The following is a 23,604-nucleotide window of genomic DNA, read 5'->3' on the forward strand; positions in this document are numbered from 1 at the left end:
AGAGGCTTCCAGTTTGAGGAAACAATATCAGCTGAGGAATGTAGCAGGAATCTTAAAAGTTCTTATTAATGAAATCAAACCTGAGGCAGATTATTGGGGTGAATGCTGGAAGATCAGAGAAGCAGAACAAGCCACAGCTATCTCACCTTGCTAGTTCCTCAGGTGATCCTGTTTCCTCAGGCTGGAAGCTTCTGAGTCCTCCTCCACATGAATCTCAGCTGAACTGTGTTGCTCCAAAGCTTAACTAACTACATGCTTTTTTTCCTCTTTAGTTCCTGGTCCTCAAGCCTTATATACCTTTTTCTTTCTGCCCTCACTCCCTGGAATTAAAGGCTGTGTTTCTGGGATTAAAGGCGTGGGTCACCATGCTTAGCTGTTTCTAAAGTGGCCTTGAACTCAGAGATCCAGCTAGCTCTGCCTCCCAAGTGCTGGGATTAAACGCGTGTACCACCACTGCCCAACTTCTGCTATAGCTTACTCTTCCCATTTTCTAGCCATCAATTTTGGCTTTGATCTAGTGGCTGTCTGTTCTCTGACCCCAGATATGTTTATTTCGGGGAACACACAATATTTCAGGGAACACAATACCCACCACAGAGGAACTGACGAGGTGAGGTTGGATGTGGCTTATTCTGCTTGGAACATAAATTTCAGGAGATCAGTACTTCTGTTTGTCCAGGGTAGGATTGGCTCAAGTCACACATCCCATTCATTGAATGTTCTGATTTGATCCACTTAGAGATATGCCCTTCTTTATTAGGCTAAAATTCTCTGGAACCCCAAAAATGTATGTATACTTAGCACTTATTCCTTTTTAGATCATTCTGTAGCCCAAAATTTATTTCCTGCTTTTTTAACCTGGCCATGACTTACAAAACTGGATCTGTCTGATGGACTTTGCTCTAATGCAGTGGCATTTTTTTTTTTTTTTTTGGTTTTTTGAAACGTTGTTTCTCTGTGTAGCTTTGTGCCTTTCCTGGAACTCACTTGGTAGCCCAGACTGGCCTCAAACTCACAGAGATCCGCCTTTCTCTGCCTTCCGAGTACTGGGATTAAAGTCATGTGCCACCACTGTCCATCTACAGTGGCATTTTATGAATGTTCAAATGAAAGAGAAGCTAGTTTTCCAGATTTTGAGGCTGCTAATGAAAGGTGGCACAATAAAAACAGACTAAAGAGAGTCATTTATTAAGGTGGTAGTGACTAAGAATAATGACATCACCTGAGAGATACATGTATAGATGGGGAGCTTCAGGAAGAGTGATTTGTCTTCACATATCTTAAATTACCTTGGTAAGACTCCTGAGAAAGAAAGATAACATCTCCAGAACTAGCTTTATGCCCAGTCAAAATCCAAATGTCCAAGACTTGTACTGAAAATTGTGTTGGTCTAAACTGTGCTCACTGAAGAAACCTTTCTTCAGAAAACCAATAAAATGAGACCTTTCCCCTTCTGCCTTCTGGGCCTCCATGATGTTCTTATATGCAATCAGAAGACATGGACACCAATGCCATAGACAATTTTTGTTTTTCTTTTGCCTTTAGTTTCATACCCAAAGAATTGCTCTTAGAGAGAACATGAAAAATCAGAGAAGTTTTACTTATTGGTTATATGAATAACAAAATTGCTAAATAGTTAAAGGTTATTTATCTTCAACAAACTGTTTTATCATGAGTTATATTGGTCAACCATTTGCCTAGAGTGCTTGATTCCCTGATTTTGAACCCCAGAAATGCCAAAAATATCTGTGATTCTATGTAGTTTATTAGCTACATATTATGTGATAGAAGAGGGCATCAAGTCTTCAAGAATTAGAGTTATAGACAGCTGTGAGCCACCTGACATGGATACTAGGAACCTAGCTCAGGTTCTCTGCATGAGCAATGCATATCCTAATGACTGCACTATCTCTCTAGCCCTAGGGTTCTAAAAAATTTCTAGTGACTTAAGAGAAATTATTAACTGCTGTGACAAGATGAAAAGAGCTTGATCATAAAGACTGAACACCAGCTATTTAGCCACCTTTCTGATATTTGGTAAATACATGTCTTATAAAAGAGCACTAGTCAAAGATAAGCTTGTAGAAACTCACAAACTATAGACCAACAGCTGTGGAACCTGCATAGGTCTAGACTAGGCCCTCTACATATGGGAGATAGTTGTGTAGTTTGGTCTGTTTGAGGGGCCCCTGGCACTGGTATCAGGATCTATCCTTGGTGCATGATCTGGCTTTCTGGAGTCCATTATCTATCATTGGCTGCCTTGTTCAGCCTTGAAGCACGGGGGCTGGGGGGAAGGTCTTGGTCCTGTCTCAACTGACCATATCAAGCTTTGCTGACTTCCCATGGAAGGTCTTATTCTTTTGGAGGAGGGGATGAGGGTGGGTCAGGGGAGGGGGAGGCTGGGAGGGAGCAGGAGGAGGGATGAGAGGAGGATCTGCAGCTGGTCTGTAAAATGAACAAAAACATTTAAATAAAAAAATCACTAGTCTTTCCCTGATGAGATTTCTTACTTCATTTATTTATTTTTCAACTGTCACTCCTCTCTCATACATTATATTTCAACTGCAGTTTTCCCCCTCCACTTTTCCAAGTTCTTCCCCTCCCTTCTCTTCTCCCCTAGAAAACCCCTTCATTCCTTTCATTCAAAAAGAGTGGGACTGCCAGGGATAGCCACTGAACGTGGTCTAACAAGATGCAGTAAGCCTAGACACAACCCTCATATCAAGGCTGGAAGAGACAAATCAGTAGCGGGGATAGCACAAGCAAAAGAGTCAGACATCCCCACTCCCATTGCTGGGAGTCCTACAAGAACACCAAGCTGCACAATCTTAAGGTATATGAAGAGGACCTAGCTCAGACCCATATAGGGTTCATATTTGTCACTTTAATTCCTGTGAGCCCATATGAGCCTTGAAAAAACCTGACATCAACAAGCCAAATAATCCAATTTAAAAATGGGGTATATCATCCTGAGTGAGATCCTCCAGGCACAGAAAGACAAACATGATTGATGCCTAGCCCAATTGCCATCAAAGGGGCATCATCCAGAAACTGATGGAAGTAAATACAGAAACCCATAGCCAAACATTAGGTGAAGCCAGGGGTATGCAACAGAAGAGGAAGAGGAAGGATTCTAAGAGCCAGAGGGGTCAAAGACACCATGAGATTTCTAACTTTAAAAGTAAGGATAAGTAGAACATAGTGGTGTGTGCCTGTTATCCTAATCCACACAAAGAGAATTGAGGATTCAAGGCCATGCTGAGCTATGTAGTAAGGACCCATCTCTTGCCCCCAACAAACTAAAACAACCAGGAAAACCAGGAATAATAATCATATGGTGTTTTTTTTTTTCCAGGTGCTTTCAGTGATACAAAAACATTATGCAACATCTAGAAGGCATAGTGGCTTACTGACTTCTTATCTCTTGAGTTGTCCCAGCCTTGTGCTTTATATCTGATATTCACATGATAAACACTTGTTAGATTATATTTAGTTGTTGTGACATAGAAGAAGTATGTAAGAAATTGTATTGCCCTCAATGCTGCATGGGCCTAGGAAAAGAGTGGACAGAACTAACAAACGCTAAGTAAGTATTTTCATAACATTTAGATTCAATAAACTGTCCTGATAATTTTCACACTCCGTGTTCTTCTCTTCCATTTCAAATTGGAGCATTTCTGTTATCCTGCCCATGTTTGGTATTGCCTGGGACTGTATGTAAATAAATTCTGTACTTACTTAAAAGTTAATCCACTGTATATATAGGAAGGAAAGCAGGGCCACATCTTGCAGTTATCCTTTTAACTGGTTTGTTGTTCTAAGACATTTGTATAAATGTGCCTCAAGACACTATTGATTTTATACTGTGTATTTTCTGAGATGGAAATTAGTTTTTCAATTTTCTGTCTCATCACTTCATTTTAGATGATCACGTTCTTGTAAATTAAAAGTACATTAGTCTTTGGATTTCTGAGTGGTTCTGTCTACTCAGTTTGAGGATAGAATCATTAACCTTTTGCTACTGATGTATTTTGATGTACTGAGTAGGTTTCCCCTTGGGGAAAGAGAGTTGGAAAGCAGTAATCGTCAGAGAAGAATGTTGCTCAGGAGAGATATATTTGATTAGGAAGCACACACTGTGACCTGCCTCTAGAGTTTTTGAAAAACCACCCTTATTCTGTGTAAGACAGCTGTTATTATAAATTTAAAGAAAAAAGGCACATCAATGTCACATGGTTTATTAATTGAACAGATAACAAGTGGCCAACTTCATCTACATAGCAAGTTCCAGGCTAATAAAAATTATATATAGTGAGATTTGTCTCTAAGTGGATGTGGTATCAGGAGACCAGCAGTGTGGCTCAGTAGGTAAAAGTTCTGAAGGCATGGTAGAAAGGGAGAACCAACTTGTACAAATTGTCCTGTGACTATACATGTGCCATAACATGACCAGGACCTTCAATAAATTTAGTAAAATTTTAAAAACAAAAGAAAAAATTGTATCTGTCTGACAATTGATTTTTGCCTGTCTTATTTGCATGAAACTTCATCTCTTTGATCAGATACTATGCTGAACTTCCATATATGAATTGCATCTATGCTCTTTCCATTCATGACAATACAACTAGGAGAAAATCTATAGTGTTCTTTCCAATGGTCTATTATAAAATTATTGCTACATTTTTATGACAGTTAAGAGCCAATTTTAGTAGATTTGCACTTGAGTTAATATATTTGATTGTGCAGAAATGTCAGTGAAAGGAAACAATCACTTTATGAAAAATTTCAAGGTATTTGTTATTTATATTTCCAAGTTTATTTGTATGTAATAACTGAAAAACTTGGGCATTCTTTGCTAAAGTAACCTCAACTTTCTGGCAAGTCATTTACTGATGAAGGGTTCTATATTTTATAAGTAATATAACTTGTAATGGAACCAACTCTTAGAATAAGATTATGAGGGTTGAAAAAATAGACTAGTGTAGATTTTGTAATGTGGTTATTAATCCTGAGATGCTAATACCAAGCATGGTTTGACTATGTTTCTAGAAACATTGAAGGCTTGTTCCATGGTGTGTGGCAATATTCAGAGGTGGTGGACTGTAAGAGATGAGATTAAAGGTTCAAGTCTAGTAATTCACAGAGAAGAATGTGAGTTTCTAGACTCCTTATTGTTTACTTTTCAATCATGTGAAAGTGAGTGGTTTTTCTCTGCCACGTGCTCCCTTCCAAGCCACTATTTTTTTAAACCACAGTTTGATAATCTACAGGGTCAAAACACTCCTCACTCAAATTGACAAAACGGCTGCACCAAATAATCCTTTTTCCTTATGGCCATGCCAAGTGTTTGCTACTGTGAAGGATGTTGACTCAGGGTTGCTAGTTATGTATATAGAATGCTGAGAAAATATGTGAATGAATGAATTAGTGAAGCAATCCTCCATTCACTTGTTTTGTAATCATGTTCTTCACAAATATGGTCTCCTATGTTATGTTATGAAATATCAACATTGGCCAGGCGTTGGTGGCACACGCCTTTAATCCCAGCATTTGGGAGGCAGAGATCTCTGTGAGTTTGAGGCCAGCCTGGGCTACCAAGTGAGTTCCAGGAAATGTGCAAAGCTACACAGAACATCGAACCCCCACACACAAAGAAAGAAAGAAAAAAGAAATATCAATACTTCCCACCCCATACCTCAAATGGAAGCCTCCTACTCCACCAGAGAGCAGACCAACATCCTGAACTCTGGATAATACTGTTCCCCCACTCTTCTAATGCTTGTCTAGCATAATTCCAACTGTCTCGTCTCTTCTCATCACCATATCCCAGCCCATACCTCTGACAGAAGCCTTCCACCCCATCAGAGGCCAGGCCAGCTCCCTGAAAACCAGGGAAGACACCCTCCCATACATCCTCCTGCACTGCCTGTTCTAGCCCCGCTTGACCTCAAGTACACCTTCTCTCCTCATCACCTTATATGGGCCTGTAGCTCTGGTAGAAGTCTCCTACTCTACCAAAGGCCAGACCTGCATCCAGAACCTAGGTAATATTCCCCCCACACACACACACTTTGCCTGTGCTCACTCAGTATAACTCCAATGGTCCTTTCTCTCCTTATCACTGGTATTCTAGCCCACACCTCTGACTGAAGCCTTCTATCCCATCAAAGGCTAGGCCACGATTCTGAATCACAGAGGACAGACCAGCAAGCATTGTGAACCCCAGAGACTAGGCCAACTCCATTAATGAAAGGCACAAGCCTCTTACCACATCAGAAGCCAGGCCAGCATCTGAACATTAGAGGACTCCTGGACAGATCAGGAGGCACCCACATAGCCAGAAACCCAGCCCCAAACTTGGTGCAGTAACCCCTGCTAGACCAGAGGCCATCCAGGTCATCAGAAGTCCAGGTCCCAATGTGGACAAAGATCTTCTACTCAACCACAGGCTATGGGATCTAGAACACCAGAGAGGAACCAGAAACCATGTAAGAAAACACTTGTCCAACAAAGACAAATCCATAAATTGATACCTATACCTATAATCACTCCAAGTTCAGATGCCTAAAAATAAATGAAAGAACACAAGCAACAACAACAGCCAGGGTAATATGTCACCTCCAGAACCTAGCCATCCCACTACAGAGAGCCCTGAATATTCCAACACAGACAAAGCACAAGAAAACAACCTTAAAACCAACTTTGTGATGATAGAGGCCCTTAAAGAAGAAATTAATAAATCCTTTAAAGAAATCCAGGAAAACAAACAACTGGAGGAAATAAATAAATCCCATAAAGACAGCCAATAAAAGATACATAAAAATGAAGTAGATGAATAAAACTGTTCAAGATTTGAAAATGGAACTAGAAGCAATATAGAAAACACAAAGAGAGGGAACTCTAAAACTGGAAAATCTGGGTAAGGAAACAGTGACTGCAGATGCAAGCAAGCATCACCAACAGAATGCAAGGGACAGAAAAGAAAATCTCAGGCATTGAGATCACAATAGAAGAAATAGATAAATCAGTCAAAGAAAAAGTTAAATCCAAAAAGTTCCTGACACAAAACATCTAGGAAATCTGGGACACTATGAACAGAACAAACTGAGATAATAGGAATAGAAGGAGAAGATTCCCAGGTCAAAGACCCAGAAGATATTTTTAACAAAATCATGAAAGAAAGTCTTCCTAACCTAAAGAAGAACATGCTTGTAAAGGTACAAGAAGCTTATAGAACAACAAATAAAGTAGATCAGAAAAGAAAGACCCCTTGCCACATAATAATTAAAACACTAAAAACACAGAACAAAGAAAGAATATTGAAAGCTGCAAGAGAAAAAGTCCATATCACATAAAAAGGCAGAACTGTTAGAATTACACTTGACTTCTCAATAGAGATGCTAAAAGCCAACAGGCTTAGATAGATGTTCTAAGACTCCAAGAGTCCACAGATGCCAGCCCAGACTACTATACTCAGTAAAATTTTCAGTCACCATAGATTAAAAAAAGATATTCCATGATACAGTCAAATTTAAACAGTATCTGTTTACAAATCCAACCTTCTAGAAGGTACTAGAAGGAAAATTCCAACCCAAGGGGATTCACTATATCCAGGAAGCTACAGGCAACAAATAATCTCACACAAGCATAACCCAAAGAAGGAAAACATGCACATACACAATACTACCATCAATACAAAAAAATATCAGGATTAATAATCATTACTCATTGATATCTGCCAATATCAATGGACTCATTTTCCCAATAAAAAGACACAGACTAACAGAATGGATGCAAAAATAAGATCCATCTTCCTGCTGCATACAAGAAACATACCTCAACATCAAAGGTAAGTAGTACTTCAGAGTAAATGGTTGGAATTTTTTTCCAATCAAATGGACCCAATAAGCAAGCAAATATATCTATTATAACATCTAACAAAATAGATTTTAAAGCAAGAGATGGAGAATGACATTTCATACTCATTAAAGGAAAAATCCAATAAGATGTTTCATTTCTTAGCATCTATGATACAAACACAGGAACATCCATATCTGTAAAAGAATCATTATTAAAACTTACACATTGATCCTCACACAGTGATAGTGGGAGACTTCAATACCTCACTCACATGAGTGAACAGATCACCTACACAAAAGCTAAACAGAGAAATACTGGAGCTCAAAGGATGTTATGACTAAAATAAACCTAACAGAACATGCCAACCAAATGTTTACAAAGGAACACACTTTTTTTCTCAGCACCTCATAGAACATTCTCAAAATTGCCAGCATACTCTATCACAAAGCAAGTCCCAATAGATACAAGAAAATTGAAATAATCCCTTGTAACCTATCAGACCACCATGAATTAAAGCCGATTTCAATAACAACAGAAACAAGAAGCCTAAAAACTTATGGAAATTGAATAACTTTACTGAATTATGGCTGAGTGAAAGCAGAAATAAAGAAGGAAATTAAAAACTTCCTAGAATTCAATGAAAATGAATGCAAACCATACCCAAACTTATGGGACACAATAAAAGTGGTGCTAAGAGGAAATTCTATGGCACTAAGTGACTTCATAAAGAATTTGCAGAGATCTCATAATAGGGACTTAACAGCACACCTGAAAGCTCTAGAACAAAAAGAAACAAACACACCCAAGAGTTATACTTGGTGGGAAATAATCAAACTGAGGGCTGAAACCAATTAAATAGAAAAACAGAGAAAAATACAGAGTCAAAGAAACAAAGAGCTGATTCTTTGAGTAAGTGAACAAGATAGACAAACCATTATCCAAAATAATGAAAAGGCAGAGAGATAATATACCAAGTAACAAAATTAGAAGTGAGAAGGGGGACATAACAGACACTGAAGAAATCCAGAGATTTCTTGGGTCATACTTCAAAAGCTTTCATTCATCAAAATCGGAAAATTTTAAAGAAATGGAAAAATTTCATAGTTACCACTTACCAAAGTTTACTAAAGATGAGACAAACTATTTAAACTGACCTATAACCCCCAAGGAAATAGAATCAGTCATCAAAAGTCTCCCAACCAAAAACAGGACCAGGGCTAGAGGATTTCAGCACAGAATTGTACCAGACTTTCAAAGAAGAGTTTAATACCAATACTCTTCAAGTTATATCAGAAAGAACATTGACAAATACATTTGATGAGTGCCAAATTCATTCAATGAAGCCATAGTCACCCTAATACCCAAACCACACAAAGATACAACAAAGAGAGTTGCTGATCAGTTTTTCTTATGACCATTGATGAAAAAATACCCAATAGAACACTCTTAAATTGAATCCATTAATACATAAAAAATATTATCCACCACAATTGGTAGGCTTTATACTAGAGATGCAGGGATGGTTCAACATAGGAAAATCTGTCAATGTAATCTGCCATATAAACAAACTGAAAGAGGAAAAAGACATGATCATGTGACTAGATGCTGAAAAAGCCTTTAGCAAAATGCAACACCCCTTCATGATAAAATGCTTGGAGACATCAGGGATACAATGAACATACCTAATCATAATAAAGGCAATATATAGCAAGTCTATAGCCAACATCAAATTAAATGGAAAGAAACTCAAAGCAATTCCACTAAAGCAATAAGACAACTGCAGCAAATCAAGGGGATAAAAATTGAAAAGAAGACAAAGTATCACTATTCAAAGGTGATATAATAATATACATAAGCAACATCAAAAATTCTACCTAAACTCCTAAAGCTAATAAACACATATAGTGAAGTACCTAGATACAAGATTAATCCAAATCATATTAGTAGCCCTCCTGTATATGAACAGTAAAAAGATTGAGAAAGAAATCAGGGAATTATTACCCTTCACAATAGCTATAAATAATATAAAGTATCTTGGGATGACTCCAACCAAGCAAGTGAAAGACCTGTATGACAAGAACTTCAAATCTTTGACGAAAGAAATTGTAGAAGATATCAGAAGATGGAAAGATCTCTCATGCTCATGGATAGGTAGGATTATCATAGTAAAATTGGCCATCATACCAAAAGCAACCTACAGATTCAACACAATCTCCAGCAAAATTTGAACACAAGTCTTTACAGAGCTTGAAAGGAAAATACTCAGCTTCTTATAGAAAAACAAAACAAAACAAAAAATCCAGAATAGTTGAAGCAATCATGTACAATAAAAGAACTTCTGAAAGTATCACCATCCCTTATTTCAAGATCTACTACAGAGCCATAGTAATAAAAAACATATGGTATTGGCATAAAAACAGACAAGTGGACAAATGGAATCAAATGAAAGACTCAGACATAAATTCAAATACCTATGCACATTTGATTTTTGATAAAGAAGCCAGAAATATGGAGAAAAAATTATCTTCAACAAATTGTACTGGTCTCATTTGATGTTGGTATGTAGAAGACTAGGAATACAACCATGTCTATCACTCTCCACAAAACTCAAATGCAAGAGGCTCAAAGATCTCAAAATAAATCCAGATGAAGTAAACTTGATAGAAGAGAAAGTGGAAAATAGCCTTGAATTCATTGGCACAGGAGACAACTTCCTGAACAGAACACCAATAATGCAAGCACTAGTATCAACAATTACTAAATGGGACCTCCATAAAACTAAAATTTTCTACAAGGCAAAAGACATCATCAACAAGACAAAATGGTAGCCTACAGAATGGAAAAAGTTCTTTGTTGACCCCACGTCTGACAGAGGACTGTTTCCCAAAATATATAAAGAACTTGAGAAACTTGTCATAAAAAAACCCAAAGAACCCAATTAAAAAGTTTATATCTAAACAGAGAATTTCTTTTTTTTTTTTTTGGTTTGAGCATTTCTTTTTTATTATTATATTTGTGTTTTAATTTTACACATCAGCCATGGGCTTACACAGGGACACTTTGCTCAGCCTAAATAGAGAATTCTTAAAAGAAGAATCTCAAATTGCTGAGAAACACTTAAAGAAATGTTCATCATCCTTAGCCATCAAGAAACTGAAAATCAAAAATACTTTCAAATTCCATTTTTCACCTGTCAGAATGGCTAGGTTCAAAAACACAAGTGACAGCTTACCCTGCAGAGGATGTGGAACAACCAGAACATGCCTACATTGCTGGTGGGAGTGCAAACTTCTATAGCCATTTTAGAAGTCAATATGGTGGTTTCTCAGAATATTGGCAATTGTTCTACCCCAAAACCCAGCTATACAAATCTTGAGCATACACCCAAAGGATCCCTAGTCATATCACAAGTACACCTACTCAACTATGTTCATAGTATCATTATTTGTAATAATCAGAACCTGGAAACAACCTTAATGTCCCTCAACTGTGAAATAGGTAATGAAAATGTGGTACAGTTAAGAAATGGAGTGTTACTAGCTGTTAAAAACAATAACATCATGAAATTTGAAGGTAATGGTTGGAACTAGAAAGAATCATCCTGAGTGAGGTAACCGAGACCCAGAAGGACAAACATGGTATGTACTCAGTTATCAGTGAATGCTAGCTATAAAGTAAAAGATAACCATGGTACAATCCACAAACCCAGAGAGGCTAGGTAACAAGAGGATTCAATGGGAGAAGCTTGGATCTCTCTGTGAAAGGGAAATAAAAGAGATTTTGTGGGTGGACATAGGGTGGGTGGGGATGGGAACATGAAGGATCAGGTGGGGGAGGGGGTGCGGGAAAGTACCAAAAGAGAATACTGAAAAGAGGGAACATTTCAGATTGAGTTGGAAACCTGGTACAAATGAAACTCTAAGGAATCTACAAGGATGACCCCAACAAAATTCCAAGAAAAAGATACATGTAACCTTAACTGGCCATCTCCTCTGACTAAGCAAGACTTACAGTAGAGAAATCAGGACATTATACAGCATATAAATTTTATTTTATTTTATTTTATTTAAAGATTGATTTATCTATTATGTATACAGAAGAGGGCGCCAGATCTCATTATAGATGGTCATGAGCCACCATATGGTTGCTGGGAATTGAACTCAGGTCCTCTGGAAGAGCAGTCAGTGCTCTTAACCTCTGAGCCATCTTTCCAGCCCCATGCATATAAATTTTAACCTATAGTCTGTCCTGCCTAGGGGATGTGCTGAGGTAAGTGAGGGGTGGGACACAGAGATTGTAGTAGTGTCCAACTAATGTCTGGTCCAGCCTGAGACCCATGATATGAGAGTAAGCCCACCCATGATACTACCTGGAGTGCCGAGACCCAGAGGCCAGAGGCCAGAGGCTGGATGTCCCAGAGACCCAAGATGACTAGAGAAAAAATATGTTAATGAAATGATGCCTAATGGTATTCTGTTATACTTATAGATTGGTACCTAGCCCAATTGTCATTGGAGAACTTTCAACCAGCAATGAATGAAAACAGATACAGAGACCCACTGCCAAATATTAGGTCAAGCTAATGGAATCCTGCTGAAGAGAGGGAGGAAGGATTGTAGGAGTCAGAGGTGTCAAGGACTTCACAAGAAAACCCACAGTATCAACTAACCTGGCCTCATAAGAACTCAGACAGAACTGACAACCAGGATGACTACATAGGAATGACTGAGGCCGTCTGCACATGTGTGACAGCTGTATAACTTGGTCTTCTTATGATACTTCTAACAGTGGGAGCAAGGAGTGTTCTTAACTCTTTTACTGACTTTTGGGGCTCTACTCCTCATATTGAGTTGCCTTGCCCAGCCTTAATACAAGGCGAGGTGCTCAGTCTTACTGAAACTTGATATGTGATGTTTTGTTGATATCCATGGGAGGCCTGCCCTTTTCTGAATAGAAATGGAGGAAGAGAGAATTGGGAAGGGCAGAGTGGAGGTGGTGGAAGCACTGGGAGGAGAAGAGGAAGAGGAAATCAGAGTCTGGATGTAAAATAAATAAGCAAATGTTCAAAAAAATAAAAACCATAGGTACAGACACATTCAATGTTTGGCTTTCATCAAGACCTTATTACTTGCCTTTCTGATTCCAAATAGTAAATCTTCTGATTAATTTCATGTACTTGCCAGATTATCCTTTGAAATCATTGTTCTGGGGGAAGTTTTCGATATTTATGCACTTATCTGGCTTCCCATGGCATATGTCACACATAAACTCTTTGAGTTGTCCCATTGTGACCTCACCAGATTGTTTCAGATCTCTTCAGTTTGTTTTCCCTCTTTATCATATCTTTCTTGCACCTTACATAATAAATTGTATAACTTGTCATCACCCAGATCACAACTGTGTCTGAGCATTTGCACTTATTGGGCAGAGGATGGAACAAGTTATTCAACGATCTCTGTTTCCCATTTCTTACTGTCCACATAGTTGCTCACTACATTTTATTTTGCAATATATGCTAATATATTCTTTACAATTAGCACCACAGGCAGTCAAATAAATGTTGAAGAGAGTTTTCAAGAAAGATCTTAAAAGACATAAAAAAAATTCATCTTCATACACATCCAAGTGTTTTTATGTTTTAGGTTTGAGTTTTTATCAGTTGGAATCACTTGTCCTAATTCTTGGTGCTCAAAGATCAGCAGACACAGTGTGTATTGTTTCTGGGCTTGGGTCTGATTCACTCCTTTTCACATTTCCTAAACTCTTCCTACTGCTTACAACTCCAATATCATGTGACATGCTTTGAGAATGCCATCTATGCCCTAGGAAGATGAAACTAAAACTTTGAAAGGCATTCAAGTCATAACTGACAATAAGAGACTAATGGCAGGAAGCTGTGCATTCAAAAGTAAGGAAGAGAGAAAAAATTCTACAGTTGTCACATTGTGGGACATTTTTGTTCTTGCACACTTGCATTTAAGAAACACTTTTACCTTCTTCTTTGTGTGTAAATTGAGTAATTTCTGGATATCAAACTAGGACTTTTCACAAGTCCACAGTCTACCACTGAGTGACAATCTGGTATATTAATTCTTATGAAAATAAACTACTATGCATCAAATTCTTTACTCCTCCCTTTTGTGGGTACTTTCTACAGACTTTTCTTAACATATGAGTGGTAAGAAAGCTGAAAAGTTTATATCAAATGTCTAAATATTTTTTTTTTAAATATTCTGACTCTATTTTAAAAATGAGGTAATGGATTCAGTACAGGCAGGTCCAGTCCCCTCCTTCCAGGCTGAGCAAAGTGTCCCTGTGTAAGCCCAAGGTTCCAAACAGCCAGCTCATGCACTAAGGACAGGTGCCAGTCCACTGCCTGGATGCCTCCCAAACAGATCAAGCTATTCAGTTGTCTCACTTATCCAAAGGGCCTGGGAGTCTTGGCCCTGGAGGAGATGAGAATGGAGGGAAGGACCTGGGGGAAAGGTGGGGACCGGAGGGGTAGGACAGGGGAACCCATGGCTGATGTACAAAATCAAAACACAAATATAATAAATTTAAAAGAAAAAGAAAAAAATTAGGTAATGTATGTTTCTTACTTGATTTATCCATTCTAATCTAAAATGCACACATAATTCAAAACAGCATTTAGAATATCATATATAATTTCATTTAAATCCATAATCCATCATTCACCACCACTAATGATCCAATTACTATGTATTTCACCATCTCATGCAAAAACTTATATGCCCAAATTATAGAATTCAACATATGAATTTGGGCATAACTATTTTGTACATAATAAGTACATGATGCAGTATGTTTTTTCCTCACAGTTCTAACAAGCTGATTTGAATGAGGAATAACAGACCATGATAAATGAAGACCACATGAGAACAGGAATAGGCAGAGTGCTCGAAAGGTCCCCAGAAATCCACAATGATATATCCTCTGTAGACTGCTGGCAATGGTCGAGAGAAATCCTGATCTGACCTAGTCTGGTGATCAGATGACTAAACAGTCGTCTTGGAACTTTCATCCAATAACTGATGGAAGTGGATGCAGAGATCCTCAGCCAGGCCCCAGGTGGAGCTCCAGGTGTCCAACTGTTGAGAAAGAGGAGGGACTGCAAGAGCATGAATTGTTGAATCCAAGATTGCAAAAAGCACAGGGACAAACAGCCAATCAAAAGAAAGCACATGCATTATGAACCAACGGCTGAGGAGCCCCCAGCTAGATCAGGCCCTCTGGATAAGTGAGACAATTGAATAGCTTGATCTGTTTGGGAGGCACCCAGATTGTGGGACTGGGACCTGTCCTTAGTGTATGAGCTGGCTGTTTGAAACCTTGGGCTTACACAGGGACAAATGCTCAGCCTGGAAGGAGGGCACAGGACCTGCCTGTACTGAATCCACCAGGTTTAAATGAATCCCCATGGGTGTCTTGGTCCTGCAGGACATGGGAATGGAGGGGAGGGGCTGGGGGAAGGTGGGGGTGGGTGCGGGAAGAGGAGGACGGGGGAACCCATGGCTGATGTATAAAATTAAAACACATAATAATAAATAAACAAAACAAAACAAATAAATATTTTATAGATTGGAATCATCCCACAAAACGTTTTAAAAAAAAGTCCAGATTCTGAACCTGCTCTTCACTTTCAAGGTCTGAGCAGTGGAAGACACAGAGGGCCCCCCACACTTCCCGGTCTGGAGGGGCCCACAAATATCCAGGACCTGCTTGATGTCAAAGGTACCAGCTGGTCATTCACCATTATACCAAGCTGTAGTTTCTAAGCCTGGGGCACAAGGGAGATGAAAAGTAACATCTTCATTCATGTCTTATCTGTGGCTGAGGTGGGCAGGACTCAGCCAAGTGCCACCTGTGACTCAACCAGGGGCCAGTCAGGCACCATGGGACCATTATTTTGAGCAAGCACAGGGTGGGAAGACAGAAGAGAGAAGTAGAAAGGCAGAACTGTTCATGGGCTTGGGAGAAAGGTGTATCTGAAGAGGTGAGGGTGGTGATGAATGGGCTAAAGTGAATGGCCTGCTTGCCACTTAAGTCCAGGGTGATATCTGGGCCTGGGCTATTGCCAAGGCCCAAGTTCTTATTCAAGGCTCTGAAATGGTCCAGGGGCCTGTTTGTGGCTCTGATCACCACTGAGGGCCATGCAGAGGCCACTAGTCTGGGCTACTACCCAGATTTATGATGATGTCTAAGGACTACATGGCTTTGAAGGCCATGCCAATCTGGGAGGCCTGTGCTGCAACCTGGGGCTATAGTGACATCCAGGCCTGGGCTACTGCCAAGGATCCTTTCTAGGTGTGTAGTCCTGCAAAAGCCAGGTTCTGTCTTGATGTCCAGGGACCCATGTTGCCACGATAGGCCACACAAATGCCCAGAGTCTAAGACTCAGCCTATGTCCATGATGGTGCCCCAAGGCTGTGCTGCCACAGGGGCCATACCTATTTGAATTGCCAGCACTGTCACCTGGGGCCACAGTGTCATCCAGGTCAGTGCTACTGCCTAGAGCCATGTCTGGGTCCATGGCCCTATATCAGCCATGGGCTGAGCAGATGTCTGTGACTCCTGTTACTACGAAGAGCCAAGCAGATGGCATAGGTGGGGGTGCCCTCCCCTGCTGATCCATTTGCACCTGCTTCAGGAAAGAGAGCTGGCCCCAGGTCATGAAAGTGGGAGAACCCTCCACTGGCTTCTGCACACAATAGAACAGGCTCTGCATTCTGTCTAGGCAGCACACTAGAGTTGACCCCAGCCCCATTCCATTTTCTGCATGTGGTGGCATGGATGAGGGAAAGATGCCCTTCTCCACCTCCCCTTGCTACCTGTCACAGGCAAGAGAGCTAGCCACCAGTTCACGAGAGTGAAAAAACTAGCTCTGCCCTCACCAGCTGCAACACACAGGATAGTTGACTATAGCTGGAGACCTTCTCTCCAGTCCCCTCCAAGCCCTGTCAGTCTGTCACCCCACTTATAAAATAAACACACAGATGTTTACATTATTTAAACTGCTTGGCCATTAGCTCAGGTCTAGCATTGTCTAGCTCTTACTTTTATATTCAGCCTATTTCTGATAACCTCTGTAGTCAGGAGAGAAGGCCCTGCACCTACCTCACTTGGGCACAATATATCACCACAATTGATCATAAACTTAATAATTCCTAGGTTGGTTTTTTTTTTAAGAAAAAGCATTATAACTAGAATTTTGAAGCAAATACAAAATAATCATTATTCGGAAGTATCAAAACACTGCTAAAGTACTGTTACTATTCTATAAATTATAGTATTAAAGACCTAATTATAATTCAACTGAGATAGTGCCAGTTATGTGAATCATATGTGACATACAAATGAATTAAGGCTTAATATAACAGAATGCTTCCAAAATATGCTAGCTATGTGTTAAGGGAGATCTGGAGGAAACTGGAAGGCACAATCCCTGACTGCAAGGGATGTAACAGATGTGTTAATAAGGCAGAATGCCCATGAGAGCAGGGAAGAAACTGTGATGAAGAGATCAATTTATTGTGCTAACCTATTCTTTACAATTAGCACCAGAGGCAGCCAACAAAGTGAGAAATCAGTGTTGAATATAGTTGCCAAAAAAGGCTTTTAAAAACCTCGAAGATAGTTCATCTTTCTAGAAATCTGTTTTTTTCCTTTCTGTTTTAGCCTTAAAAATGAAAAACAGAAGATACATGCCTAAAGGCTGAAGATAATATTTTTGTTGTTTTTACATCCCAACCAAAGTTTCCCCTTCCTCCCCTTTTCCCGGTCACTTCCCCCTGTATACCTTCTCTCTCCCTACCTCATCTACATCCCCTCCGTGGTTTCTCTTCAGATACAGATGGCATCCCATGAATATCAGGCAGCCTCAATATATTAAGTTGCAGTGAGACTAGGCACCTCCTCTTCTATTAAGGCTTCATGGGGCAATCTGATGTGAGGAATGGGTCCCAGAAGATGACAACAGAGTCAGAGATATCCCTTGCTCTCACTGTTAGGAGTCCCACATGAAGACCAAGTTACACAATTGTAACATATATGCAGAGGGCCTAGGTCAGTCCCATGCAAGCTCCTTTGTTGTTGACTCAGTCTCTGTGAGCGTCTATGAGCCCAGGTTAATTTGTTATGTGGGTTTTTGGGGTGCTCTTGACCCCACTGGTTCATACAATCCTTCTTCCCCCTCTTCTGCAGGATTCCCTGAACTCTCCCTAGTGTTTGGCTGTTGGTCTCTGCATCTGTTTCCATCAGTTGCTGGGTGAAGCCTCTCTGATGACAACTGGGCTAGGCACCAATTATATTGGTATAGCAGGAATCACTTCACTGACTTTTTTTTTTTTTTTTTTTGCTATTCATGTTTGGGTCTATCCTACATTCTGGCGCTCAGATAGGAGTTCCCTCTCAGCATTTAGGTCTCCAGCTATGCCAGTCATCAGTTGATGACTTTTACAGTTTCTGCACCATCTTTACCCCAGTACATCTTGTAGGCAAGAGAAATTGTAGGATTGTAGGTCAAAGGCTTTGTGGCTAAATTGGTGTCTAAGAACCTACAACGTGAAGTCTTGCCTGGTTATAGGAGATAGTCAGTTCAGGCTCTGTATCCTCTCTTGCTAGGTGTATTAGCTAGGGTTACCTTCCTAGATTCCTGGGAGTTTCCATTGCTCTAGGTCTCTAGCTTATTCAAGAATCCAGTTTTCTTTTGCAGTACTCACTCCCTCAAACTTCCCCCACTGGAACCTTCCTGTTAACATTCTCATGCCCCGTTCCAGGTCCCTTCCACCATCCATTCGCAATGTCCATTATATTTCCTCTTCACATTGAGATACATGCACCTACCCCCAACTTGAGAGTTCCTGTTCCCTAGCTTCTCTGGGTCTGTGGGTTGTAGCTTGGTTTTACTTTACTTTATGTCTAATATTCACTTATGAGTGAGTACATAGCATGTCTGTCTTTCTGGGTCTGATTTACCACAGGATGATCATTTTTAGTTCCATACATTTGCTAGTATATTTCCTGATGTCATTTTTTTTTAACAATTGAGTAATACTCCATTGTAAAAATGTACCACATTTTTTCATCCATTCTTCCATGGAGGAACATATAGATTGTTTCCAGTTTCTGGCTATTATGAATAAAGTTTCTATGAACATAGCTGTGCAAGTGTCCTTGTGGTTTGGTTGAATGTCCTTTGGGCATATGCCCAGGAATGGTAGAGCTGGGTCTTGCGGTAGATAAATTCCCAATTTTCTGAGGAAGCACCATGCTTATATCCAAAGTGGCTGTGTGTAGCTGGAGTTTTCTCCAGTCCTGTCTGCCCTTGGTCAGGACAAATCTCTCTCACCCACCAGTCCTGCAGTGGCTCAGACCCAACCAAGTAAACACACAGAGACTTATACTACTTATGAACTATATTGCCATGTCAGGCTTCTTGTTATCTGTTTTTATATCTTAAATTAACCCATTTCTATTAATCTATAGTTTGTCACATGGCTCATGGCTTACCAGTACCTTACATCCCACTTGTCATGGCAGCGGCTGGCAGCATCTCTCTGACTCAGCCTTTCACTTTCCAGAATTTTCCTCTCTCCTTGTCTCACCTATACTTTCTGTCTGGCTACTGGCCAATCAGTGTTTTATTTATTAACCAATCAGAGAAATATACTTAACATATAGGACATCCCACAGCAGCTATGCAAGTTTGAATTCCCACCAGCAGTGCAGGGATATTCTCCTTGATCCACATCCTCTCCAGCATAAGCTGTCACTTGAGGTTTTAATCTTAGCCATTCTGACAGGTGTAAGATGGAATCTCAGTGTCATTTGGATTTGCATTTCCCTGATAGCTAAGGATGTTCAACATTTATTTAAGTGTTTCTTGGCCATTTGAGATTTCTTTGTTACAAATTCTGTGTTTAGATTTGTATAGCATTTTAATTGGATTACTTAGATTTTTAATGTCTATTTTATTGAATTCTTCATATATTTTGGATAATAGCCTACTGTCAGATATGGAGTTGGTGAAAATCTCTTCGCATTCTATTAGCTGCCTTTTTATCCTATTGATAGTGTTTTTTGCATTACAGACAATTTTCAATTTCATGAGGTCTCATTCATCAGTCTTAGTGATTGCATGATTGATGTCTTGCTCAGGAAATCGTTTCCTGTGGCAATGAATTCAAGGCTATTTTCCACTTTCTCTTCTATCAGATTCAGTATATTTGGTTTTATTTTAAGGGCTTTGATCTACTTGGACTCAAGTTTTGTGGAGAGTAATAGATATGGATCTACATACATTCTTCTACATGTCCACATCCAGTTAGACCAGCACAATTTCTTGAAGATATTTTCTTTGTCCATTGTATAATTTGGTCTTTTTTGTCAAAAATCAAGTGTCCATAGGTGTGTGGGTTTACTTCTGGGTCTTCAATTTTATTCCCTTGAGCAATCTGTCTGCTTTTATGCCAATATTATGCAGTTTTAATTACAAATACTCTAGAGTAGAGCTTGAAGTCACAGAGTATGACACCCCTAGAAGTTCTTCCCCAGAAGTTCTTTTATTGTACAGGATTGTTTTAGCTATCATGGGATTTTTGTTTGTTTATTTGTTTTTCCATATAAGTTTAGTATCATTTTTTTCAAGGTTTGAAAAGAATTGTGATGTAATTTCGATGGGCATTGCACTGAAGCTGCAGATTGTTTTGGTAAGATGGCTATTTTTACTATGATAATCCTTCTAATCTATGACACTAAAAGATATTTCCAACTTCTGATATTTTCTCAAATTTCTTTCTTCAGAGACTTGAAGTTCTTATCATATATGTCTTTCATTTGCTTGGTTAGTGTTACACCAAGATATTTTATATTATTTGTGGCCATTTTGAAGGTTATTATCCCCTGGTTTCTTTATCAGCCCTTTTATCTTTTATATATATGAGGTCTATTGAGTTGTTTTTTCATTAATCTTGTATTTAGCCACTTTGCTGAAGGTGTTCCTTCAGTTGTAGGAGTTCCCTGGTAGATTTTTTCGTGTTGCATATGTATGTTATCATATGAGAGTGGACAGCTTTATCTAGTTCCAGATTTCAGTAGAATTCCTTTGAGTTTCTCTACCTTTAATTTTATGTATGCTATAGACTTTCTGTAAATTCCCTTTATTATGTTTAGGCATGTCCCTTGTATCCCTGATCTTGCTAATAATTTTATCATGAAAGATTGGATTTCATTAATGGCTTTTTCAACATCTAATGAGATGATCCATTTTCTTCTTTCAGTTTATTTAAATGGTGGATTACATTGAGAAATTTTTGTAAGTTGAAGCATCACTGCATCTCTTGGTTCAAGCCTGCTTGATCACATGGTAGATGATCTTTTTGATGTGTTCATAGATGTAGCTTGAGAGTACTGTATTGAGTATTTTTGCATCAATGTTTGTAAGAGAAATCAGCCTGTAATTCTCTTTGCTGAAACTTTGTATGATTTGTGTATCAGGGGAACATGGCCTCATAAAATGAATTTAGCAATGTTCTTTCTGTTTCTATTTTGTGGATTAATTTAAGGATTATTATATAATCAGACATTCCTTTGGGCTGCCAGGTCACAAATAATGAAATGGAGACTACTATTAATTATGAAAGCTCACTCTTACTTAGGCTTGTACTATTAGCTATTAGAACTCAAATTAACCCATTTTCATTAATCTACATTCTACCATGTGCCACTAATTATCTTTCATCTTTCATCTCCTGTTTCTTCTCTGTCTGGTGACTCTGCCCTTCATCCCAGAGTTCTCTATATCCATAGAAATCCTGCCTATACCTCCTGTCTGGCTATCATAGCAACTTATCTTCACACGGTTTGCAATATATCTCATAACAATTAGCTCTTCTCTGACAGTCTATAGAATTCTATATCAAAATTACCTGGCCCTGGCTTTTTTTTCAGGAGACTTTAATGATTACTTCTATTTCCTTGGGGTTATGGCTCTATTTAAAATCCTTATCTGATCTTGATTTAACTTTAATAAGTGGTTTCTATCAAGAAAATTGTTCATTTCTTTTTAGTTCTCCAATTTTGTGGAGTAGATGGTTTTGAAGTATGACCTAATAATTCTTTGTATTTCCTTGGAATCTGTTGTTATGTTCCCCTTTTCATTCCTGATTTTGCTAATTTGGGTATTTGCTCTCTGCTTTTTAGTTAGTTTGGATAAGAGTTTGTCTATCTTGTTGATTTTCTCAAAGAAACAAGTGTTTGTTTTATCATTTGTGTATTGATCTCTTTGTTTCTTTTTTATTGATTTCATCCCTGAGTTTGACTATTTCCTGTCTTATAGTAATCTTAGATGTGTACGATTCTTTTTGTATAACTTGTATAACATCTATAACTTCCTGATGTGCTGTTAAGTCTCTGGCAGTAGAATTCTTTAATTTCTTCATGCAGGCACTTAGTGCTATGATCTTTCCTCTTATCACAGCTTTCATTGTGTCCTATAGTTTGGATATGTTGTACATTCATTTTCACTGAATTCTAGGAAGTCTTTAATTTCTTTTGTTTGTTCCCAGACTCATTGGTAATTCAGTATAAAGCTCTTCAGTTTCCAATTTTCTTGTATCTCCTGAGATTTGTTTTGTGACCAAGTATATGGTCAGTTTTGGAGAAGGTTCCATGAGATGCTGAGAAAAAAATGTATATTAATTGTATTTGGATGAAATGTTCTGTAGACATCTCTTAGGTTCATTTAGTCAAAACATTTGTCAGTTCCAATATTTTTCTGTTTAATTTTTGTCTGGATGACCTGTCCACTGGCAAGAGCAGGGTGTTGAAGTCCCAATATTAATATGATAGTTTTGGTGTATGATTTAAGCTTTAGTAGTAGTTCTTTTACAAATGTGAGTGCCCTTGCATTTGGAGCATTAATGTTCAGAATTGAGATGTTATCCTGGTGGATTTTCCTTTAGTGAGTATGAAACGTCCTTCTCTATCTCCTTTGATTAATTTTTGTTTGAAATCTGTTTTCTTATATATTAGGATAGCTACACCAGTTTGCTTAGGTCTACTTGATTAGAAAACCTTCTTCCAAATATTTTTTCTGAGGTAATGAATATCTCCCCTGCTCCCCTTCAATGCTGAGGTGTGTTGCTTGCTTTCTTTTTTTAATTTTATTTCTTTTACATCTTGGCTACAATTTCTCTTCTTCCTCTTCTCCTAGTCCCTCCCCTTCACCTGCTCTTTTCCCACCACCCAATCCACTCCTCTTCCATTTCTGTTTAGGAAAGGGCAAGTCTTCCATGAATATCAACAGAACATGACATATGAAGTTGTGGTAAGACTAATCATGCAGAACCACAGCCAAACATTAGGAGATGTGCTTCTTGTATGCAGCAGAAAGATGGGTCCTATTTTTCAAATCCATTCTGTTAGCATGTGTATTTTTATTGGCAAATTGAATCCATTGATACTGAGAGATACAAATGACTAGTAATTGTTAATTCTTGTTATTATGTTGTTTGTAGTGATTGTGGTAGTGTGTGTGTGTGTGTGTGTGTGTGTGTGTGTGTGTGTGTGTGTACGTATTCCTTCTTTGGGTTTTGAGGCTATGAGATTATCTATTGCCTGGGGTTTTGTGGGTGGAGTTAACTTCCCTGTGTTGGAGCATTCTTTCTTGAACCCTCTGTAGGGCTGGATTTGTGTATAGATATTGTGTACATTTGACTTTGT

The sequence above is a fragment of the Onychomys torridus genome, chromosome 4 (genome assembly GCF_903995425.1).
Source record: "Onychomys torridus chromosome 4, mOncTor1.1, whole genome shotgun sequence".
Taxonomy (NCBI): Eukaryota; Metazoa; Chordata; class Mammalia; order Rodentia; family Cricetidae; genus Onychomys; species Onychomys torridus.